General features: G+C 49.6%; 1 long non-coding RNA gene across 2 annotated transcripts; it reads left to right on the forward strand.

The window, feature by feature from the left end:
- Positions 1-2,234: 2,234 nt before the first annotated feature.
- LOC139076083 (uncharacterized) lies at positions 2,235-16,348 on the forward strand. Of its 2 annotated transcripts, XR_011527310.1 has the most exons (4): positions 2,235-2,521; positions 2,898-3,047; positions 7,241-8,133; positions 16,267-16,348. It is a non-coding gene; the product is annotated as an uncharacterized lncRNA (long non-coding RNA). The 2 variants fall into 2 exon arrangements; XR_011527308.1 differs by lacking the exon at positions 16,267-16,348 and having other exon boundaries at positions 7,241-8,269.
- Positions 16,349-18,345: the final 1,997 nt, after the last annotated feature.

Genomic DNA, 18,345 nt, shown 5'->3' on the forward strand with positions numbered 1-18,345 from the left:
CAGAACGGGGCTCCACCAGGGGAAGCTGATGACTCCGGCCAGGCAATTATTTTTAATGAGTCCAACTCTCCCTCAGGCTATGAGGCCTGGGCGGGGGTCCCGCAGCCACAGGAAAGGGGGACTGCTGGGGACTCCTGAGAATGGGCCAGCACCCATGAGACTGCACCCACTCCTGCCTCTCCTGGAATTTCAAAAGGAAACTTTATATGACTGTGGTTCATGGGAAAGCAATCAACTGCCACGGGGAAGACAAACCCTCAGAACAACACGAATATTAGGACAAAGCCAAGTCCTGGGCGTCTAGTGTCCGGGCGTGTGTTGCTCAGTGGGGCCAGGCAGGCAGCACGGCTGACGTCTGCCCGCTCTCAAGCCTTGAGACCACGTGCTGGACGAGTTCCAAGACCCTCTCATCCGATTTGCCCTGAGCCTGAGATTTCCTCTCTCTTCCTTATACAGGGTGACTCACCCGTGTTAGGAAGCAGCCCCCTGAGCCCTTCTCCTGGAGGTAATAAAAACACTTTCTCCTACAGAGAGTCACTGTCACTCCACACAGAGGGCGCCAGCCTCCTAACTTGGCCTGGCCTCTCCCCGGTGGCTTGCATCCCACAGGGATGAGATAAGGCAACTTGGGCATCAAGGGCCCCAGGAAGTGAGAATTCCAGCAGGAAACCTGGCAGAGCTTGGAAGGTGTTGGAGGTGGGCTTCAAAAACTGAAGAGGGTTTGCAAGTTAGGGGCCAGGGAGCATCTCTAGGGAGAGGCGGGTGTGAGTGAAGGTGTCCGGGTGGGGAAGCAGAGGACCTCCTTGGAGCTTGGCGGGGCCCCCGACCCTGGAAAGGCTGCACACCCAGAAGGGCCCCATTGATGGATCCCGGACAGAGCGAGCTGGTCCAGCTGCACCCGGAGAGGACGTGGTGGTGGCTACGGGTTGGGGTGTGAGGGGCAGGAGGGGGCTGCTCTCGAGCTTCTTTTTCCTCCCGGGGCTTCCTGGGAAGCCTCTTCCCGTCACACTAGTCTCTCTTTCCCTTCACCCTATGCTCCTTCCAGAACTTTTCTTCAGGACTGGGGCCACGGGGGACAGTGTGCTGACCTGATGGGGCCAGGGAGAGGGTCTGGTTCTCTCTGGGAGTGGTTCAACCTCCTGAGGGGAGCTGGCCACTCACTGACCCCTGCCCCACACAGACCCTTGGCCCAGACCCACGGTGACTCCTGAACCCAGACACGTACTGACACCTAACCTGAGTTACACCCTGACTTTGGCCCCAGCCATACACTGGCCTCTGGCAGCCATGCTCTGACCCTTGACCCCAACCCACACTGACCTTTTAACCAACCACACTGACCCCTGACACCAGGCAGGCCCTGATGGCCAACCCTGGCCCTGGACTAAAACACACCGTGGTTCGGCCGGCGAACCTTCTGGAGTAGGTTGAGGGCACTGGCAGGAGGAGCAGTGGCGGGCCATCAGGAGGCCGAGGCCACTGCCCACTGTGCGCCAGCCCCAGAAGCACGTGTCCAGCCCCTGCACGGGTGACAGAACCTTGCTCACCACTGAGTTGCTAGGTGACCTCGGGCAGATAGCTTTTGTCTCTGGAGTTCAATTTGCTCAAGTGTAAAAACCGGAGTCTTGTGAATTCTAAAGACTCTTACAAGAAAACAAGTGCTCAGGGAGCTGCGCAGTGCGATCAATTGAGATAATGCGTTTAAAACGCTCAGTGCAGTGCCAAGTACATCGTAAGCGTTCAATAAACGCTGATTATTAATGTTACTCTTAATAGCCCCCGCCTGCCCACTTCGCCAGTGCACGGAGGATCAGACAAGCTGCATAGTGCAGGACGGCACCGCCCACGGGGCAGGAGGACATTTTAATGAGAGGAAGAGGGAGGGTGGGGGTGGGGTGGGGTACGGGGAAGAGGTAATGGCCACGCCCCTGAGACCGAGTGGGGAGAAGGCAGATGTGGGGCCCTATGCAGGAAAGAGGACTGACGCTTAGCTCCAGACCCTCCTGGATGAAGATGATTCAAAGTGCTAGTCCCCAACACCAGCCACTGTCAGCTATCGCAGCGACTCTCTATGTGGATGAGGCCCCCGGAAACCCCTGGATTCAGTAGCATGCTCACGTGTGCATGGCTAGCCCAGGCCAGGTTTGTGCCCAGGTCTGCAGGACTTGAATGCCACGCCCATTCCATCACAATGCTGGCAATTAGGAGGGGAAGTGGAAGGGATAGAAGGGGACAAGGACGGCCCATGTGCTGGGAGAGGGACAGGGAGGAAGCTCTCCCTTCCTGGTGGCCCGGCCCTGAGTAGGGGTCAGTGAGGGGTCTTTAACTGACTCCCAGGCCCCTCTCCAAGCCCCTCTATGAGCAGAGAGGCTGATGCCCTTTCTGCTTTTCCACAACTGAGATCTCACCTCCACAGAGGGACCTCCACCCCTCCCCATCCCTGCTTCCCCAGAGTTACTGCCTACATCCCACTGGCCTCAGTTTGGGCATCTGAGAAAAGGGAACCTCACTCAGCACTCCTGTGAGTGGCAGTAGCCAATATTTATGGATGCCAGGCAAGATGCCTGGCCCTTCACACGCATCTTCTTGTTTCATTTGTGCCTTCTGTCAGCCTTTTCCAAAGGGTAGAGCTGCCGCTTGTGGCACGTGAGATGATAAGACACGGGCACATGTCAGGGGTTAAATAACAGACCAGAGCTGTCAGGTCTTGGAAAGTATGTCAGAGCCAGAGTGCCCTAGGGAGGGGAACAAGGTGGGAGGCGAGGCTGGAGGAGCCAGCAGGGGCAGCTCACGTAAGCCCCTTTACAGTCACTTCAAGAAGAGCAACCGTCTCCTTTGGTGGGAAGCCGTCAAAGGCTTTTAAGCAGAGTAGCAATTTGGTATTCTATATATTTTAGAAACTATACTTCACCTAAAAGACAGAGAAGCCTGGAAGAGGGCACAGCAGTGGTAAAGAAGCCAAATTAGAGGGCTGGAGCTGCCGCTGGGAGAGAGGAGCTGGTCACCTGAATTAGGAAACACTTGGCAGATGAGCAGCTGGAAGCGAGGCAAGTGGGCAGATCTAAGATTGTTTTGGAGGTAGAATGTAATGGGTGTCGGTGACCAGAGAGACGGAAAGGCGGGGATGATGTCAAGGTTCCAGGGGGATGGGAGAGGCATTGACAGAGAATGCGGCATGAGAAGCAGCTTTGTGGGCATAATGACGTGTCCGTCTTTAAACACGCGAGCAAAGAGCTTCTGTGTGATGTCCCAGGGGGTCTTGCATGGTCAGCTGGCTCTGGGGCCAGGGGGAGAGCTGGGATGAAAGTGGCTGAGGAGGTGTCATCCCTGTTGGAGATCATCCAGGGAAATGTGTAGATGGTGAGGAGAGTTGTGTCGATGCATCCTCTTTAAAATCGGACTAAAGGAAGAACGCCCAGAGCCGCCACTCGGAATCCATGATATCTTAAAGATCTTGATGAAATAAGACCAAAAAAGAAGTTGAAGACATGTGGCTCGGAAAGGGAAAAAATAAATCAGTCCTTCTTTTTGGCAGATGATATGATTTTCCATCCAGAAAGTCAAAAAGAATCTGGAGAAAAACAACTAGTAATAATAAGGGGGTTTTAGCCGTGTGGCTGAACGCAAGACCCACATACAAATTGCGTATACAAACGTCAGTGGCACCCCTATATACCATCAGGAAACTTTAAAATGTTGCTACTATCTATGTAGCAACAAAAACTACAAACATAACTGGAAATAAGTCTAACAAAAGTTGTAAAAACTTCAATGCAGAAATTTGTAAAATTTTCCTGAAGGATGAAAGAAGACCTAAATGAATGAAGAGACATCTTATATCCATGAATAGGGAGATTTCATATCGTAATATAATCTTCCCCAGTTCGTCTAATGATTTAATACAACTCCAATAAAACGTAATAGGATCCTTTGTGGAAGTTGACAATTTGCCTCCGAAGTTAAGATGGAAGAACAAAAGGCCGGGACACCTAGGAGGGCCCTGGAGACGGAGGCGGCCAGCCCTGCCGGATGGTGTTAGTGCAGGGTAAGCGGCTGACCAAACAACAGACAGACGCACCAGCCAGCCCCGCACGCGCAGGACTTCCACGCACAACGCAGGTCCCGGGGAGGACCAGCGGAGAGGAGCGGCTTCTCAATAAGTGTGTCTGGAATAATCTGTTATCTATTTGGGAAAAATTAAACCATACACTAAAATCCATTCCAGGTGTATTAAGAACTTGTGTCAAAGCAAATGTCTGAAGCAAAATTTTAAAAATTTTAGAAGAAACTATAGGTGAGAATTTCTGATTTCAAGGTAAGGAAGGATTTCTTAAAGTACAAAAAGTGCTGACGTAAAAGAAAAAGACTGATATATTTGGATACATTATGATTAAGAACATCTGTAAATCAAAAGACAATTAAAACCAATTTAAAAAATAAGTCAGGGGCCGGCCTGGTGGTGTGCTGGTTGGGTTGGCACACTCCGCTTCAGTGGCCCGGGGTTCGCGGGTTCGGATCACAGGCATGGACCTGAACACCGCTCACCAAGCCATGCTGTGGCAGCCCATACACAGGGTGAAGGAAGATGGCATGGGTGTTGGCTCAGGGACAATCTTCCTCACAAAAGAAAGAAAAATGAAAAATAAGTCAAAGTGTGAGACAATACCATTCCTTCCAATAAAGTCCTTTGGTACCCTGCCTCCCACAAAGAAAGCCAGAGCCCTGAAAAGCTTGGTGCGCACAGTTCATGCCATAAACAACAAGCAGGATGGCCGGCTCGGGGGCACAGTGGTTAAGTTCGCATGTTCTGCTTGGGTGGCCCAGGGTTCGCCAGTTAGGATCCCAGGTGCAGACATGGCACCGCTTGGCAAGCCATGCTGTGGTAGGCGTCCCACATATAAAGTAGAGGAAGATGGGCACAGATGTGAGCTCAGGGCCAGTCTTCCTCAGCAAAAAGAGGAGGATTGGCAGCAGATGTTAGCTCAGGGCTAATCTTCCTCAAAACAAAAAAAAACAACAAAAACAAGCAGGAAAGATTAAGTGGTGGCGGCAAGGAAGCACTGAGCAGCACGGAGCATGCTGAATAAAATAGAACCACCTCACCCCATTTTTGAAATAATATTGGGTAATATCTATTGGGTTCTCATCATGTTCTAGGCGCAATTCCAAACACCTAAAATTTATTAAATCATTTGATAGTTGCATGAGGCTGATACTCTCTATGTTCATGTTATCACTGGGAAAGCTGAGACCCAGAGAGGTTGAGGAATTTGTTTGTGGTCGCACAGCTTGTAAGTGGCGAAGCCAGGATTGGAACCCAAGAGTCTGGCCCCAGAGGCTGTCCCTTTAGCTTCTTGTCTGTACTGCCCATGCAGCCCATGCATGGCACAGATGGCAAGGAAGAAGGGAAGGTGCCCAGGTGCCAGAGCAAAGAGGGAAGTGATTGCAGGGTGCAGGCATGCGGCTCGTGCACCGGCGGCTCCGCGCGGTCCTGGACCACATGGATTCCAGGCTGGAGTGCTGTGTCCCCACAAGGAAAGGAGATGAGGAGAGCAGGCAAAGAATTGAAGCTGAGATGCCTCTGAAAAGCCAGGCCTCCTTCAACCCCAGTGAGGAGAAAGGAATCCGCCTTGCGCACTTGCTCTGGAGAAGGCAGCCTGACTCTGCCGCGATTGTGGGGGACAATCCCCAATGAGAAACCAAAGTCCTGGCCTTCCGTTCCCGAGGACATGGCGCCTGGCTTTAAACGTTGCCTCCTGGTGTGGGGACCAGAAGCCGAGAAACCAGCTCAGAATCTGTTCCTGGCTGGTGGGACACCCGCTCCACCCCAGTACCACATAAAGCCACCATGAAAGCACACTGTAGCAATCCTGGCGCCATGAAGTTCCCCCAGTAAATGTAACCTGGCTTCGGATCAGCTAAATATGCCACACACATAGGGACACGGACCCGAAAAAGGAATGATTCCATCGTGAGTGAAATTTTGCTGGTAAAACAAAAACAAAAACAACAGGAAGACTAGTTCCCTGAAAACCTTAGTTAATTGAAAAATCTGAGAGAAATCGTAAAGCAATAATGTTCAAGATGGTTAATGAAACAAAATAAGTCTTATAAAAGTCAGAAATAAAGAGCAGGGGCCGGCCCTGTGGCCGAGTGGTTAAGCTCACACACTCTGCTTCGGCAGGCGGTCCAGGGTTTCATGGGCTTGGATCCTGGGCATGGACCTAGCACTACTCGTCAGGCCATGCTGAGCAGGCGTCCCACACAGCAGAGCCAGAAGGACCTACAACTAGAATATGCAACTATGTACTGGGGGCTTTGGGGAGAAGAAGAAGAAGAAGAAAAAAGATTGGTAACAGATGTTAGCTCAGGTGCCAATCTTTTCTTTTTTTTTGAGGAAGATTAGCTCTGAGCTAACATCTGCCAATCCTCCTCTTTTTTCCTGAGGAAGACTGGCCCTGAGCTAACATCCATGCCCATCTTCCTTCACTTTATATGTGGAACGCCTACCACAGCATGGCTTGCCAAGCGGTGCCATGTCCACACCAGGGATCCAAACCGGTGAACCCAAGGCCGCCGAAGCAGAACGTGTGAACTTAACCGCTGCGCCACCAGGCCGGCCCCTCAGGTGCCAATCTTTAAGAAAAAAGAAGAAATAAAGAACAAATAACTGCTCTCACAGTAGATTTAGAAAAGAACAAAATGGATTATTAAGAATCAAATCAAAATCACAGAGCTGATTGAATATAGCAGAAAAACTAGGGGCGGGCCCCGTGGCCGAGTGGTTAAGTTCGCACGCTCCGCTGTGGCGGCCCAGGGTTTCGCTGGTTCAGATCCTGGGCGTGGACATGGCACCACTCATCAGGCCACGTTGAGGCGGCGTCCACATGTCACAACTAGCAGGACCTGCAACTAAAAATATACAACTGTGTACCAGGGGGATTAGGGGAGATAAAGCAGAAAAAAACCAAAAATTGGCCACAGTTGTTAGCTCAGGTGGCACTCTTTAAGAAAAGAAAAGAAAAGAAAAACTGGTAAAGCAGAAAACAGATGTGAGCACCTCAGCGGGGAGACAGTGCAGAGTATGGCACAGCCATGAGACAGATCCGAATGGCACGACCCCATACACACCCATCTACAGGGCTTCCAGGGGAGAAAAGAGAAAACGAAGCGATAAGAGCTTAGAATTCCCCATTACATTAAATTTTGCCCATTTTTTTTTTATTGAATATGTTCTCAGAGAGAAGATGCTCAATGAATCTAGAGAACATTTTTGAAACTTTTACATGTGGACATCTCCTAGAGAAACTTCAGAACACGAGACACGAAAAGGAAATCGCAGAAGAACCCGGAGAGGAACGGAAGTGTACTGCTCGAGAACGTTTGGATTAACAGGATGCTTCTCAACAGCGACGAGAGTGGCCCAAAACAACAGGAAACGTCCTCAAAGTGCTGAGAGGACACAGGCGTCCAGCTAGAATTTTCACCCAGCTAAGGGGTTACTCGAGAGTGAGCGTGAAACAGGCGTTTCAGAAGGGCTGAGAGCACTGTCCTTTGCTGGAACCCCCCTCAGAGGGGACCTGAGGCAGAAGGAGGGGAGCCCCAGGAGGAGGAGCAGCAAACAGGGGTGAAACGTGGGGACGCAGTGCAATACATACTGACAGTGATCATTAGTTGTATCAAGAATGAAGATTTCGGTGATGACAAAATAGAACTAAAATAGTAGATGATAATGCCGTGTAACATGAAAACCGTAGAGACCGGAGTGAACGCATTCAAAGGTGACTGTGGGATTCAAGAGAATGGTAGAGATCAACCAAGTCTGACTTTCAGTCAAGTATGCGTGCTAAAAATTAAGAGCAAGCGTTAAAAGAATAGATTGGATTGAATCAAATGGAGATGCTGATGTCTGACCAGTTTCGACCAACATAACGGCAATTTCACGTGGTTCAGCCTAATACACTGTGTAACTTCCAGACGAACAAAGGTAAAGCGGAGACCACTCCGCCATACCAAAGGCAGGCAGGAAAGGCAGTGGAGGAGAGGAGCCAGGAGAGCCATATGTGCCCCCAAAAGGCGACGATAGAAGCTGGAGAGGAAACTCTGCAATTAAAACACAAACTCTAGGATTAGGTAAATTTGGTTTTTTAACCTGCTAATTAGAAGAACCATATCCATAACAAATTGACCCAAACTTTGCAAGTGAAAGGATGGAAAAAGAGAGAAACTAAACAATTATTAATAAATGTTGAATATGGATGTAGCTATATTAATATGTCAAAGTAGACTCAGTGGAAAAGTATTATTGGCATAAAGATAGTAAATATATAATGATAAGATAAAAAATTCACCAGGAATTCACCAGAAGGATATAAAAAGTCTGAACTTGTATGCCTCAATATCCAGCTTCTAACTTGCTAAAAAGCAAAAATCGGCAAAAAGTATAAGGAAAAAGGAATAAATCTCTAATCATAGTGGAAGAATATAGTAGATGTCCCTCAGTAACTGATAGATAAGTAAAATAAGTTAAGAAATTAGTTAAGGATATAGAGCATATAAATAATGCAAGTAAAGCCTTGGTACAACATATATACACGTATGATACGTGGCCTCACCTAAATAATAGTGCCTGTGAGGGAAATAATACTATTATTGTCACTTCACAGAGGGTGGTATTGTGGGCAAAGGGTGAGGATAGGAATTTAAGAAGGAACAGGAAAGGAAATAGATGCCCAATTTCACTAGTCATCAGGGAAATTGGAAATAAATCATCCAAGACTTGGTGTTGGCAACACCAAGTATTGAAGGCTCTGGGAAATGTGTTAGATGGTGCTGGTGGGTAGGCCAGAGGACACCCATGTAGAAGGACAGTGTGGATGTGCTAAGAAAAGTGGAAAACATGCTTATGTTGCTACCAGAAGTTCCACTTTTAGGCATCCACCCCAGAGAAACTCTCATTCACGTATGCTGAGAAGGTGTGTGAGAGGGTGTTTGTTGGAAAACTATAATTCAAAAGAAAAGGGAAGAGAGTTGCTGTTCGTAAGAAAAGCTGTGGACACTCACACCTTGTTTAATTCACACAGTGGAATTTGACGGCATGAGTTAGTGTCAGAGACAGAAGGGCGAGTGGAAAAGCAGGGCGCCCAGGACATACACAGGTTGATACCATCCATGCAAAACTTAAAGCACGGAGACGAGACCAGGCACTGTGTCTGGGGACACGAAAACTGTGTGCACCTGCCCGGGACCAAAACACAGCTGCACGATGGTGACTGAAAATTGAAAACAAAATTATAGAAGAATGAGAGGACCAGCTAATGGAAAAATGAGCGAACGACTTGAGCAGACGCTTTATGAACGAGACACCCGGACGGCCAAGACAACTAGGCAGCGTCAGTCACTGCCCTCAGTGAGCAGGAAAATGAGCACACGCCTGGAATGAGCTCCCCGGTGCCAGGCTTCACTCCTCTGGCTCCTACTGTTTCTCTTTCCTTGCTGGCGATTTCCTCATGCTGAGGCAGCGCGGGGAGGAGGTCCCATCTGGGGAACACGGAAGCCAGAATCTGTGCCCCCCTCCCAGGGCTAGAAGCCACAGGTGCCCCGACAAGCCTTGCAGTGGTGTCCTGCAAGGAAAAACCGCTCCTTATTGGACCCAGAGGCAGAGCTGGCTGTGGCTCGGGTGTCTGTCCAGGTCTGGAAGTCAGGACTGTGCCCCCAGCAGCAGGAAATCCTCCAGCTCCCTGGGTGGGAGATCCGGCAGCCTGAGTCCACGGCATGTCCTGCTCCTGCAGAAGCGGCTGGTTCTAGCCAGAGGACTGGTCCTAGACCGAGCTCTGCTCCAGACGAGGACCTGGTAGCGCGTGTCCACCTGGCTCCACACTATGAGATGGTTCTTGCTCATGGTCTGAGCCAGCCAGCTCCAAAACACGCCGGAATTTCTAAGGGAGAAGCAGCGCATGGGAAAAGGCAAAGGAGCAGGGGCTTGTTTAGCAAAGGGTTGGGGGGGAGGCATGGGGGCCTCCAGGATGCCTCAGGGGAGCCCCATGATGCCCAAGGGAGAGTCGGAGCTGGGGTGAGACTAAGGGTTGCGCTGTGATGTCAGCAGGCCAAGGGTAGCTTCTGTCTATGCACTGCGTTTTAAGCTAGTTATCTCTTTGAATCCTCAAAATGGCCCTAGGAGCTAGGTTCATCACCCTGTGTACCCAGGTGGGAAAACGAGGCTCAGCAAGCTTCCTCCACGTATTAGGGCAGGTGCTTACTGAGTGTGTACTAAGTAGGCGCTGGGACACAGCTGTGAACCTCACAGATGGGGCTGCTACTCCTGCAGAGCTTAAGGAAGTCGTGACCCAGAGTGGGAACCTGAATGTGTAAGAGGAGCTGCTGAGGGACACATGGGAGGGCTGCCTGCCTACCCACCTGGACGTGGGGTCACAGCCCAGCCTACCCACCTGGACGTGGGGTCACAGCCCAGCCTACCCAGCTGGACGTGGGGTCACTGCCCGCCTACCCACCTGGACGTGCGGTCACAGTGGTCGTACTGGAGGAATGTCGCCCATGTCAAGGCCCACAGAGGTCAGAAGGGCAGAGGGAACAGCGTGAGCAGAGACCCTGAGAACAGTGCTCCTTGTGGGGACCAAAGGAGTCCCCAATAGCTGGAGGAGAGATGGGATGTGGGGCTCTGATAAGAGACGAGGCTGGTGAGCTGGTGATGGTGGCACAGATCCCGAAGCAAAGAGGAAAGAATGAAGGATTTGAGCAGCAAATGACATACCAAATCCTGTACCTAGAACGACCTCCTGGTTGAAGAGTGAACCACAGGCGGTTTGTGGAGAAGACTGGAGGAAGTCCGCTAGGAAGCAGCCCCTCTCTCCTGGGAGGGGCCGTGAGCTCGGCCCCTGGGGAACTGGCTGTGAGGGAGGAGCGACGCGCACGGGCTAGAGTCTGTTTAGGAGGTCAAGATGCGAGAAGCTGGAGGTGGGCTCTGAGGCTTGGAAGACAGGGAGAAGAGAGGAGCCAGGTTTTCTGCGGGGCAGCTGGGTGAGCAGTGCGACCACTCACTGCTGAGAGGCAAGGGCTGGGGTGCAGACTGGCGACAGCTGAGGTGCCCGTGGGAGGTCGAAGGGCAGGTATGAAGTTTGCCCCCCGCGCGAGGGCTCAGGATCCCAGAACAGGTCTGAACGTGGGTGTCATCACAGGGCCAGTGCCTGGTTCTATCTCCAGAGAGAGAAGCTGAAGCCACGTATATGGAGGAGGCTGCCAAGGGCGGCTGGGAGCAGTTAGAGGGAAGAATAGAGCAGGGTAGAATCCTAAGGACACCAACCTCTACGGGGAACCTGGACGGAGAAGGAGCTACGAGGCAGACGCAGAGCAGCTGCTTTAGGAATAAAATGGATGAATGGATACAGAAAATGTGGTGTATATGTACAACGGAATATTGTTTGGCCGTAAAAAGAAAGACATCCTGCCATTTGCAACAACACGGATGGACCTTGAACGCATCATGCTAAGAGAAAGAAGTCAGACAAAGACAAATCCTATATGATTCCACTTAAATGTGGAATCTGAAAAAGCCAAACCCAAAAAAACTGGGAGGAGAATGGCGGTTCCCAGGGGGGGAAGGACAGGAGAGGTGTTGTTTAAGGGGACAAATGCACAGAGAGCAGTAAATGTGTCCTGGAGCTCGAATGCACGGTGTCGTGAATACAGACGAGACTGTGTTACAACCATCAAACGTGCTAAGAGACTAGATCTGGAGTATTCCAACCACTGAAAAGAAAGGATAATTACGTGACATGATAGAGGTGCTGACAGTGGCACCCTGGCAGTCATATCACCATAGATGAAGGTCTCAAACCAACATATTGTACACCATAAATTTACACAATATTATATGTCAAATATATTTCAATTTTCAAAAAAGAAATAAGAGAGAAACCAGAGGAAGATGAGCTCCAGATTCCACGAGAAGGAAAACCCTCCAGGCAGCAGGAATGGCCCCGTGTCTGAGGCTGCCGAGGGGCCGCATCGCACAAGGACCCGAGAGGACCCGCGGGTGATCCTCAGGGTAGTGCATCCGTGATCTGTGTCGGGAGCCTGGAGTGGAGCCCTGGAGCTGGCAGGATTTGCCGTGTGTCGGATGGAGGAGGTGGTCCTGGGAGGAGCAAGTGGAGACGAGTCAGCCCACAGGGGAGAGATGCGGGCTTGCGAGCGGACGGTGAAGTGGGCGATGCCTGGGAGTGAGGGGGTGAGAGTGCAGGAGGCTGAGATATGAGCCTCGAGGAGTGCGCTGCTTTTTTCTTTTAACTAAAATGTCAATTTATTAATTTATGATTTGAAACACAAGGATCGCACACCTCGGCCGTTTATTTCAGTCCGTGGACCCCTTCTCTTTCTGGAACAAAGTTACGAGTGAAACAGGTGCAGTGTGAAAAGCAGCTGGGTGGCGTGGCAGGGTGAGGATTGACCTGACCGCGAGGTGATCTTTTCTCCCACACACCCAGGTCTGTTAGAGGGACTTCCAACACAGACACAGAAAACTGTCCTGGTTGGCCAGGGCGTCCAAGCCCTGGGTGTGCTGGACACGAATTGACGAATTCTGCCTCTCTGGTCCCCAACTGCTTGTTTCCCGACGATTCCCTCCTTCCTCGTGGCGCGGGAGTGGGTTTTTAAACTAGAGCCGAGGTTCTCAGCCTCGGCCACACGTGAGTCTCCTGCCCAGGCCACATACCCGTCTAGTTAAATCAGCACCTCGGAGACCACTGAAAACACAGTGACCGTTTCCTGCCTCCCAGCTCCCCAGGCGGTTCCAGGGGCTCACCGAGGCTGGGAACCGCTCAACCGGGTGGTGGAAGGCAACGGCTGGGACGTGGCACGCGCACGGGCTCGACGCAGGAAGAAACAGAAAGTCAAATCGACCGCTCATAGTGTGTGCAATCCCACTAAAATTGAGGAAGCCGTTGAAGAACTAACCCTCCCTCCAAAAATGATTCAGCCCACATTTCTACGCACGTGCGCCAGTGGAGGTGTGCGCTTCTGGATACCTCACTTACGGACAGAAAGACTCAATGTCGTAAAAGGGCACTTTCTTAAAAACAGCTCAACAAACCCACTTCTACTAAAAATATGAGTAACGATTTTGGGGACCTGACGAAATGGTTTGTGGTGGGATGCTTTTTACGTCTGTATTAACAGATGTTTATTTTCTCTGCAATTTATTTTTCTGTTATATTGGGGACTGCTATCTGCCACCCCCTATCCCTTTTCCCCTTCTTCCTTAAGACAGACCCTGATATTATTTGGAATAACCATGGCCTCAGCTAGAAGGTTTCATTTCCTTTCCTCTGCAGCAAGCAGGTGTGATAATGTAACAAAATTCAGGCTAATGAGGTATAAGAGAAAGAATTTGGGCTAGACTTCCAAGAAGGCTGAATTAAGGGAGCTGACTCAGAGGTTGCTTTTTTGTTTTTTTCCCACTTCCTACTTCTTGGAACTAGGATATGATGTCTGGCACTCCAGCAGCCATTTTGGATTATGAGGTGACACTAGAATGGAGCAGCAAGATTAAACTGAAGCTGCCATATAGGATCTGGTCTGCATAGCTCTAAGCTTCTTTCATGTGAGATAAATAAGCTCCTGGTCTGTTTCAGACAGTGTTACTTGTTTCAGTGAGTGTTATGAGTCACTAAATCTGATCCTAATTGTTACCCCGGTCGTTGGCCCCACATTCAGGACCTGTTAACAGCATTCTGCCCTCACAGTGCGTCAGTGCGGCAGGGTTGCTGCACTGTTCCAAATTTGAAAATAAGGAATGGTTCTGTGCTGTTTGGGTGTGCACATTTTTTTTAACTTTCAAAATACACTCTTGAAATCCATAGTCGAGAAAAAACATTGAGTCCTAAAATCCTAATTTTTGTTTATCAAAATCCAGTGCACTAAAGCATTCTGTGGAGAAAGTTTTGCTACAAAGAAGAGGCATAGAATCCATGGCCATTCTGGGCCCCTCTCCCGACCCTGCCCGGGGACAAGATGAGATCCTGTGAGCCGGAGGAGGGAGACAGTGGGGAGGACAGTGAGGGTGTGGGATGTGGGTGGGTCTTACCCCCCACAGCCAGAGGTCGGTGGAGCTGGGAGGGAAAAGCAGGAAAAGTGAGCCCTAAGCTAGAAGCTCTGCCATCTGTGAGCAGAGCGTGGCCTTAAAATGGGCTCGGGAATGTCTCGGCACAGGGGCCTGAGGCAAGTGTGAGTGGGGTCCCCCGCCCGCCTGAGGACGGGGCGCAAGGGAAACCGGCGTCCTCCTGTGCAGCCCTGAACGGTCTGGAGGAAGACCAGGTGACACAGTGACATGAGGAGGCCCCACAGCAGTGGGTCAAGAAGGCCAGCAGCTACTGATGTCCCTTAGAGCATCTGATGCCAGTCTTCTCACAAGTGTCCTTCCAGGACCCGAAAGATGTCGCAATCCTCAGGTGACCTTAAGGTGTGAGACAGGCTTTGTGACTCCTTGTTTAACATGAAGGTGTGAAGACGCATATCCTCCAGTGACAGTGAGCGGCTAGGAGATTTCAATACCTTGATGTAAATTTATTGTTGCAATAAATTTCTCCTTCCTAAGTGAGGACACATATATCATATAGAGAGATCAGTGGTCTTCAAGTCTGCGGATAAACATCCCATTAACAAAAGTTCAACATGTGTCTCAGTATGAATTAGTCACCACTCTAATATACATATTATTAAACAAAATAAATTGAAGGGACATAAAAATGGAAAAGAAAAAAGCCTCCTGAGGCCTGGATGCTGGCAAGTCTCCCAGAAGGGTGAATATAACTCAAAAGAGGGCGGACTGTGGCACTGCGGCCGGAGCACCCTGGACTCTGACCTGACTCTGAAGTGGCAGAGGGGGACCTTGAAATGACTCAGAAAACGTTTTCCACACTGTGCAAGGTGGGCCACCCGCCCTGTCGGATGGACCCTCTGGCCTGGGGAGGGAGCAGAGTCCCCTGCAGGAGGAGCAGCCCGACGGCTGGGCACGTGGAAGGGTGGGCTGTGAGCTGAGGCTGGACACACAGCAGGCACAAGACGGCCCCAGCAAGTCCGACCCTCCGGAGAGGACTGTTGGAACGGGGACAATGTCTGCAACACGCAAGAAAAATTATCACAATTTCTAATATACAAGAAGTTCCTACAAATTGGTAAGAAAAAGATTTAAAACCCAATAGAAAATTGTACGAAGGCTAGTTGTTGGCTATTAACAGAGAAAGAAGTAAAAATGGCCAATGAATGTATAAAAATGTGCTAAACCTTTTTAGTAGTCAAGACAATTCAAATTAGAACAATAATGACATATTTTTACTCAGGAGATTGGCAAAAATTATAGAGTCCTGACGTTCATTGCTGGGAAGACTGTGGGGGAAATTGGTGCCCTCGTACACTGCTGGTGGAATTGATGTTGATACAGCCTAATTTGAATGCAGTTTCTTCATATCTATTAAAATATAGCCATACCATCTGACAGAAGAATCTCACTTTGAGAATTTATTTTATAAACTTAAAAGGACCGATACTTAAGGCTCCGTGTACGATGTTTAGTGAAGCATTTTGGTGGTAGAAATACCCTGGAAACAGCTCATCAGCAGGGGACCACTGCACAAACTGGGTGTGTGCATCTTGCAGGGAGATATCCAGCCACCAGGGAGGGGGCGGGGCATCGGCTGACCAGAAGCTGCCTCAGCTCGACAGCTGGCAGGGCAAGTAAGAGACATCACAATGGCAAGGCTCGAACAGCTCCTACCACAGACATGCTCGTGGCGGTCCGCGCACTGCTTCCAAACCAAGTCACCTCCGCCCACTTCAGACGGAGAATGGGCCTCACCGAGGAGCCAGTCCCCACACCTGCCACACTTACGGGAGCTGACTGGCCCTGCAGTCACTTCTTCAGACCCTGGGTGGGTTCTGTGCCCCATTTTTGTAAAATCAAGGCACACACAATACCTTTAATGGACACATATGTTTGTAGTGGCTTGTATGATTACGGGGAAAGAACGATAGGAAGGGAGAGGAGAGAGATTGGACATTTTTCTCTGTCTTCTTGTATGTTTCTTTTTCTGGCTATAGTAAACTCATCTTACATTGGTAAGATGAAAGCTGTAAAATTTCAATAAAAAAATTGTACTACAATAAAAGCCAAAGAGAAGGGTTTATTTAAGAGGATAGTTGAAATACACAAGAAAAAATCTTTCATGGAAAAATTCTCTTCGTTTTCTCTTACAGATGAATCTTAAAATCAGCCAGTCAAAGCTTACTTAATAAAATACAAAATCCAATTTGTAATAAACCTTTTATCAAATTCTGAGAAGAATGGCAAGGATCTCAAGTTGATCGAGCATATCTATGAGAAACCTACAGGAAACGCCCTACTTAATGGTAACACATTTAAAATATTCCCATTGAAGCCAGAACCCACAAGGAGGCTGCCATCAGGTTAGTTATTCCTTATTTAGCATCTTAAATGTGTCACGCTTTCTCCTTGTTTCATTAACCCACTATGCCTTTTGTTTGATCCATCAAATTCTCTTTGATCCACTTTTTCCTAACCTGAAACTTTACATTCAATTTCAGTTCAGTTAGTGGTTACCAATGGGGACACGTACTTAAAAATGTCCACAGCTCCATTGCTCCCTCCTATGCATCATCTGTAACATCTCCAGGAACTAGAGAAGAATTTTAGTAATATTTAGCTCCTTCTGAACTCTCCTTCCCCCCAAATTACTATGTCAACATCTTCCAGAGTTTTAATTCCATGTTATTCATCTTTCTTCCAGAAACCCACTTTAGACTCAATAATAGTTTTCTACTTTCCTTGCTTACTGATCCTCCTTGCATCCACTTCTTCCTCCCGAGACCTTTCTTTCCTGGCTGAGAAACACCTGTGCTTTCACTGTGCAGGTAACAAAATACTCAACACAACTCAAGTTTCAGGTCGAGTTTGATCAGGATTCAGGCTATTTTTCTCCTCTTTCCCTACACCACCCCCACTCCCACCTGACCACCCCCTCCTCCCCGAGCTGGTGAAATGGCTGCAGGAGTTCCAGGACCATCTGTTCGTGCACCACCTGGTCTGGAGTACAGGAGCATCTCTGACTGGTTATGGAATTCTAGACTCAGGGTTATTAACTCTCCAGGCTTTGAGGATGTCATCCCACGGCTTCCTTGGACTCACTGATGCCGCCGAGAGAAGTCTGTGGCAGGCTAATTGTGCTTCCGCGTAGGGCTCATCTCTCAGGTCGTTTTGGGAATTTTCTCTCCACCACACTTCATTCAAATGTGTGTCATTCTCATATCCTGCTCAGGGTTCATGTCTTTCTTCATGTGGGGACGTTGGTTGTTTCCTCTGTTGTGCTCATCCGAATGTTCTGTTCCTCCTGGCAGAACTCCTGCCGGATATCCCACTGGGAGCTGGGCTCCATGCGGACTTTCAAACTTCCCGCCCCTCTTTTGCCATATTCTGGGGGCTCCCTCTGCACACACGTCTAGTTTAGTGATTTGTTCCTCAGTCCTGCCCGTTCTGCAACTCAAATCACAACACGTTTTGTTCCAACAACCTTACTCTTCATCTCAAGCATCTTTAATTGGCTTCACATGCAGGTACGTGCTATTGTGCCAGCGACATCATATCACCCCCTCTCTCTCTGAGGATGTTAATCACACTCTTTGCGTCTTTTTCTGAATGTTCTATTTTCTTGGATGTAACTTTTTCCGTTTTTCACTCTTTCGTTGTGTTCTCTTTTCTTAAATTTGGTGGTTATGCACCAAAATGAAAAAATGGTGGTGGGCGGATGCTACAGATTAAATGTTTGTGTGCCCCAAAATTCCTGTTGAAATTCTAACCCCCAGTGTGATGGAGGAGGGGCCTTTAGAAGGTGCTTAGGTCATGAGAGTGGAGCCTCATGAATGGGGTTAGTGCCCCTATGAAAGGACCCCTCGGACCCCAGAGAGCTCTCACCTCCTCAGCTGTGTGAGGACTCAGTGAGCAGACAGCGGTCTATAAACCAGGCAGTGGGGTGGCAGCAGACACCGAATCTGCCGGTGGTCTCGGCCTTCCAGCCTCCGGAACTGTGAGACCCGATGTCTGTGGTTTCCACGCCACCCGTTGTGTGGTAGTTGGTGACCGCAGACCGAACGGGCTGAGACAGGGAGGGCAGGTGGACGCTGCTGACTTGTTTTAGCCAGCACTGAGGGACTAAATGAATGATAAAACACAAAATGGGGAGAGCAGCGGGGCGTGGGACCTGCCAGGACCCTGGGAGGGGGCTCGCAGACCCAGCTGGACAACACGACCTAGAGGTCCAC

Source organism: Equus przewalskii, chromosome 15, assembly GCF_037783145.1.
Source record: "Equus przewalskii isolate Varuska chromosome 15, EquPr2, whole genome shotgun sequence".
Taxonomy (NCBI): Eukaryota; Metazoa; Chordata; class Mammalia; order Perissodactyla; family Equidae; genus Equus; species Equus przewalskii.